A 7,291-nucleotide genomic window follows, 5' to 3' on the forward strand; every position below is an offset into this window, starting at 1 on the left:
TTTCATTTAAAAAAAAAAAAAAAAAAAAGCCTTATTGAAGACTACCATACCCTTACTCTCTACCTAAGTGATTTCTTCTTAACTCCTGTATCATCATTACCCCTACCCCAACAGGGTACAGAAGCTTGTATAACCTTTTTCATAGGTGAGAAAAAAGATGGGGAATATAGACAATTCTTTTGAGGTGCAGGAAGTGATCATTAGAGAGAATAAATGGGCGAGGGAGATAGAAATTAACTTATAGATGATTCTCTTTTGAATTTGAATGAGCCTGAGAGGCAGGCAGGCATTACCTTGTGACAAAGTCCATGTAGGTGTGGTTGTACTCCTCACTTTCTTTTCTGAACAAGATAATGATATTTCAGGGGAAAAATAGGAGGCGATTGAGTTTCTTTTGGAAAGAAAGTTTGTTGGTCAGAGGTTCCAAGATGACCGAATAGGAACAGCTCCAGTCTACAGCTCCCAGTATGAGTGACACAGAAGATGGGTGATTTCTGCATTTCCAACTGGGGTACAGGGTTCATCTCAAGGGGGCTTGGACAGTGGGTGCAGGACAGTGGGTTCAGCCCACTGAGCGTGAGTTGAAGCAGGGCGAGGCATCGCCTCACCTGGGAAGCGCAAGGGGCCAGGGAATTCCCTTTCCTAGCCAAGGGAAGCTGTGACAGACGGTATCTGGAAAATCGGGTCACTCCCACCCTAATACTGTGCTTTTCCAATGGTCTTAGCAAACGGCATACAAGGAGATTATATCCCGCACCTGGCTCAGAGGGTCCCATGCCCACGGAGCCTCACTCATTGCTAGCACAACAGTCTGAGATTGAACTGCAAGGCAGCAGCGAGGCTGGGGGAGGGGCTTCCGCCATCACTGAGGCTTGAGTAGGTAAACAAAGCAGGGGGAAGCTCAAACTGGGTGGAGCCCACTGCAGCTCAAGGAGGCCTGCCTGCCTCTGCAGACTCCACCTCTGGGGGCAGGCATAGCTGAACAAAAGGCAGCAGAAACTTCTGCAGACTTAAATGTCCCTGTCTGACAGCTTTGGAGAGAATAGTGGTTCTCTCAGCACAGAGTCTGAAATCTGAGAACGGACAGACTGCCTCCTCAAGTGGGTACCTGACCCCTGAGTAGCCTAACTGGGAGGCACCTCCTAGTAGGGGCCGACTGACACCTCACACGGCTGGGTGCCCCTCTGAGATGAAGCTTCCAGAGGAACAAGCAGGCAGCAACATTTGCTGTTCTGCAATATTCACTGTTCCACAGCCTCCACTGGTGATACCCAGGCAAACAGAGTCTGGAGTGGACCTTCCAGCAAACTCCAACAGACCTGCAGCTGAGGGTCCTGACTGTTGGAAGGAAAACTAAGAAACAGAAAGGACATCCACACCAAAACCCCATCTGTATGTCACCATCATCAAAGACCAAAGGTAGATAAAACCACAAAGATGGGGAGAAACCAGAGCAGAAAAGCAGAAGATTCTAAAAATCAGAGCATCTCTTCTCCTCCAAAGGAACGCAGCTCCTGGCCAGCAACGGAACAAAACTGGACAGAGAATGACTTTGACAAGTTGAGAGAAGAAGGCTTCAGACGATCAAACTTCTCGGAGCTAAAGGAGGATGTTTGAACCCATTGCAAAGAAGCTAGAAACCTTGAAAAAAGATTAGATGAATGGCTAACTAGAATAACCAGTGTAGAGAAGACCTTAAATGACCTGATGGAGATGAAAACCATGGCACGAGAACTACGTGACACATTCACAAGCTTCAGTAACCGATTCGATCAACTGGAAGAAAGGGTATCAGTGATTGAAGATCAAATGAATGAAATGAAGCGAGAAGTTTAGAGAAAAAAGAGTAAACAGAAATGAACAAAGCCTCCAAGAAATATGGGACTATGTGAAAAGACCAACTCTACAACTGATTGGTGTATCTGAAAGTGATGGGGAGAAGGGAACCAAGTTGGAAAACACTCTTCAGGATATTATCCAGGAGAACTTCCCCAACCTGGCAAGGCAGGCCAACAGTCAAATTCAGGAAATATAGAAAACTCCACAAAGATACTCCTTGAGAAGAGCAACTCCAAGACACATAATTGTCAGATTCACCAAAGTTGAAATGAAGGAAAAAATGTTAAGGGCAGCCAGAGAGAAAGGTCGGGTTACCCACAAAGGGAAGCCCATCAGACTAACAGTGAATCTCTCGGCAGAAACTCTACAAGCCAGTAGCAAGTGGAGGCCAATATTCAACATTCTTAAAGAAAAGAATTTTCAACCCAGAATTTCATATCCAGGCAAACTAAGCTTCATAAGTGAAGGAGAAATAAAATCCTTTACAGACAAGCAAATGCTGAGAGATTTTGTCACCACCAGGCCTGCCTTACAAGAGCTCCTGAAGGAAGCACTAAACATGGAAAGGAACAATTGGTACCAGCCACTGCAAAAACATGCCAAATTGTAAAGACCATCGATGCTAGGAAGAAACTGCATCAACTAATGAGCAAAATAACCAGCTAACATCATAATGACAGGATCAAATTCACACATAACAATATTAACCTTAAATGTAAATGGGCTAAATGGTCCAATTAAAAGACACAGACTGGCAAACTGGATAAAGAGTCAAGACCCATCAGTGTGTTGTATTCAGGAGACCCATCTCACATGCAGAGACACACATAGGCTCAAAATAAAGGGATGGAGGAAGATCTACCAAGCAAACGGAAAACAAAATAAAGCTGGGGTTGCAACCCTAGCCCCTGATAAAATAGACTTTAAACCAACAAAGATCAAAAGAGACAAAGAAGGCCATTACATAATGGTAAAGGAATAAATTCAACAAGAAGAGCTAACTATCCTAAATATATATGCACCCAATACAGGAGCATCCAGATTCATAAAGCAAGTCCTTAGGGACCTAAAAAGAGACTTAGACTCCCACACAATAATAATGGGAGACTTTAACACCCCACTGTCAACATTAGACAGATCAACGAGACAGAAAGTTAACAAGGATATCCAGGAATTGAACTCAGCTCTGCACCAAGTGGACCTAATAGACATCTACAGAACTCTCCACCCCAAATCAACAGAACATACATTCTTCTCAGCACCACACCACACTTATTCCAAAACTGACCATATAGTTGGAAGTAAAGCCCTCCTCAGCAAATGTTAAAGAACAGAAATTTTATCAAATTGTCTCTCAGACCACAGTGCAATCAAACTAGAACTCAGGATTAAGGAACTCACTCAAAACCACTCAACTATATAGAAACTGAACAACCTGCTCCTGAATGACTACTGGGTACATAATGAAATGAAGGCAGAAATAAAGATGTTCTTTGAAACCAATGAGAACAAAGACACAACATAACAGAATCTCTGGGACACATTTAAAGCAATGTGTAGAGGGAAATTTTTAGCACTAAATGCCCACAAGAGAAAGCAGGAAAGATCTAAAATTGACACTCTAACATCACAATTAAAAGAACTAGAGAAGCAAGAGCAAACACATTCAAAAGCTAGCAGAAGGCAAGAAATAACTGAGATCAGAGCAGAACTGAAGGAGATAGAGACACAAAAACCCTTCAAAAAATCAATGAATTGGCCGGGTGTGGTGGCTCACGCCTGTAATCCCAGCACTTTGGGAGGCCGAAGCGGGCAGATCACAAGGTCAGGAGATTGAGACCATCCTGGCTAACATGGTGAAACCCCATCTCTACTAAAAGAAATACAAAAAATTAGCTGGGTGTGGTGGTGGGCGCCTGTAGTCCCAGCTACTTGGGAGGCTGAGGCAGGGGAATGGTGTGAACCCAGGAGGCGGAACTTGCAGTGAGCTGAGATCACGCCATTGCACTCCAGCCTGGGCGACAGAGCAAAACTCCATCTCAAAAAAAAAAAAAAAAAAAAAAAAAATCAATGAATCCAGGAGCTGTTTTTTTTGAAAAGATGAACAAAATTGATAGACCGCTAGCAAGACTAATAAAGAAGGAGAAAAGAATCATATAGACACAATAAAAATGATAAAGGTGATATCACCACTGATCTCACAGAAATACAAACTACCATCAGAGAATACTATAAACAACTCTACGCAAATAAACTAGAAAATCTAGAAGAAATGGATAAATTCCTGGACACATACACCTTCCCAAGACTAAACCAGGAAGAAGCTGAATCCCTGAATAGACCAATAATAGGCTCTGAAATTGAGCCAATAATTAATAGCCTACCAATGATAAAAAGTCCAGGACCAGACGGATTCACAGCTGAATTCTACCATAGGTACAAGGAGGAGCTGGTAACATTCCTTCTGAAACTATTCCAATCAATAGAAAAGAGGGAATCCTCCCTAACTCATTTTATGAGGCCAGCATCATCCTGATACCAAAGCCTGGCAGAGACACAACAAAAAAAGAGAATTTTAGACCAATATCCCTGATGAACATCTATGCAAAAATTCTCAATAAAATCTGGCAAACCGAATCCAGCAGCACATCAAAAACTTATCCACCATGATCAAGTGGGCTTCATCCCTGGGATGCAAGGCTGGTTCCACATATGCAAATCAATAAACATAATCCATCATATAAACAGAACCAAAGACAAAAACCACATGATTATCTCAATAGATGCAGAAAAGGCCTTTGACAAAATTCAACAGCTCTTCATGCTAAAAACTCTCAATAAATTAGGTATTGATGAGACGTATCTCAAAATAATAAGAGCTATTTATGACAAACCCACAGCCAATATCATACTGAATGGGCAAAAACTGGAAGCATTCCCTTTGAAAACCGGCACAAGACAGGGATGCCCTCTCTCACCACTCCTATTCAACATGATGTTGGAAGTTCTGGCCAGGGCAATCAGGCAGGAGAAAGAAATAAAGGGTGTTCAATTAGGAAAAGAGGAAGTCAAATTGTCCCTGTTTGCAGATGACATGATTGTATATTTAGAAAACCCCATTATCTCAGCCCAAAATCTCCTTAAGCTGATAAGCAACTTCAGCAGTCTCAGGATACAAAATAATGTGCAAAAATCACAAGCATTCCTATACACTAATAACAGACAGAGAGCCAAATCATGAGTGAACTCCCATTCACAATTGCTTCCAAGAGAATAAAATACCTAGGAATCCAACTTACAAGGGATGTGAAGGACCTCTTCAAGTAGAACTACAAACCACTGCTCAACGAAATAAAAGAGGACACAAACAAATGGAAGAATATCCCGTGCTCATGGATAGGAAGAATCAATATCGTGAAAATGGCCATACTGCCCAAGATAATTTATAGATTCAAGGCCATCCCCATGAAGCTACCAATGAGTTTCTTCACAGAATTGGAAAAAACTACTTTAAAGTTCATGTGGAACCAAAAAAGGGCCTGCATAGCCAAGAAAATCCTAAGCCAAAACAACAAAGCTGGAGGCATCACGCTACCTGACTTCAAACTATACTACAAGGCTACAGTAACAAAAACAACATGATACTGGTACCAAAACAGAGATATAGACCAATGGAACAGAACAGAGTCCTCAGAAATAATACCACACATCTACAGCCATCTGATCTTTGACAAACCTGACAAAAACAAGCAATGGGGAAAGGATTCCCTATTTAATAAATGGTGCTGGGAAAACTAGCTAGCCATAAGTAGAAAGCTGAAATTGGATCCCTTCCTTACACCTATACAAAAATTAATTCAAGATGGATTAAGACTTAAATGTTAGACCTAAAGCCATAAAAACCCTAGAAGAAAACCAAGTTAATACCATTCAGGACATAGGCATGGGCAAGGACTTCATGTCTAAAACACCAAAAGCAATAGCAACAAAAGCCAAAATTGACAAATGGGATCTAATTAAACTAAAGAGCTTCTGCACAGCAAAAGAAAGTACCATCAGAGTGAACAGGCAACCTACAGAACAGGAGAAAATTTTTGCAATCTACCCATCTGACAAAGGGCTAATAGCCAGAATCTACAAAGAACTCAAACAAATTTACAAGAAAAAAATCAAACAACCCCATCAAAAAGTGGGCAAAGTATATGAACAGACAATTCTCAAAAGAAGACATTTATGCAGCCAACAGACACATGAAAAAATCCTCATCATCACTGGCCATCAGAGAAATGAAAATCAAAACCACAATGAGATACCATCTCGCACCAGTTAGAATGGCAATCATTAAAAAGTCAGGAAACAACAGGTGCTGGAGAGAATGTGGAGAAATATGAATACTTTTACGCTGTTGGTGGGACTGTAAACTAGTTCAACCATTGTGGAAGACAGTGTGGCGATTCCTCAAGGATCTAGAACTAGAAATACCATTTGAACCCAGCCATCCCATTACTTGGCATATACCCAAAGGATTATAAATCATGGTGCTATAAAGATACATGCACATGTATGTTTATTGTGGCACTATTCACAATAGCAAAGACTTGGAACCAACCCAAATGCCCATCAATGATAAACTGGATTAAGAAACTGTGGCACATATACACCATGGAATACTATGCAGCCATAAAAAAGGATGAGTTCATGTCTTTTGTAGGGACATGGATGCAGCTGGAAACCATCATTCTGAGCAAACTATCGCAAGGACAGAAAACCAAACAATGCATGTTCTCATTCATAGGTGGGAAATAAACAATGAGAATACTTGGACACATGAAGGGGAACATCACACACTGGGGCCTGTTGTGGGGTAGGGAGAGCGGGGAGGGATAGCATTAGGAGATATACCTAATGTAAATGACGAGTTAATGGGTGCAGTGCACCGTCATGGCACATGTATACCTATGTAACAAACCTGCACGTTGTGCACATGTACTCTAGAACTTAAAGTACTAAAAAAAAATTAAATAAAAAAAAGGAAGTTTCTTGGTCAATGAGGAAATTCCAAGGAGTCTCCAGCTGCTCTTGGGAGGGGGAGGAACAAAACAACGTTAGTGAGACCTTGATTCTAAGGCTACTTTTTCAGGCCTTTCAATTTTCAGAAGTGCTCAAAATGCCAAAACATCATATTTTGGGGAATCATTTCCTTAACCCCACATTTCCCTCTCTGAAACATCCCTAGTCGTTTCACACACCAAAAGCTGAGTTGTTGGCTGTGGAGAGAAAAACTGAGTGAATAGTGGAGTGGCAAGGGATCCTATTAAATCAGTCTCTCATTTCTGGAAATGGGCCAGTCCAAGTAACCAGGTGTGTCTCATTTTGTCAGAGGTATTTGAACCAGAGTGACTCCATCTTGAGTAGGGGCTGTGTAAAATAAGGCTGATACCCTGCTGAGCCA

This window comes from Macaca nemestrina, chromosome 5 (assembly GCF_043159975.1).
Source record: "Macaca nemestrina isolate mMacNem1 chromosome 5, mMacNem.hap1, whole genome shotgun sequence".
NCBI lineage: Eukaryota > Metazoa > Chordata > Mammalia > Primates > Cercopithecidae > Macaca > Macaca nemestrina.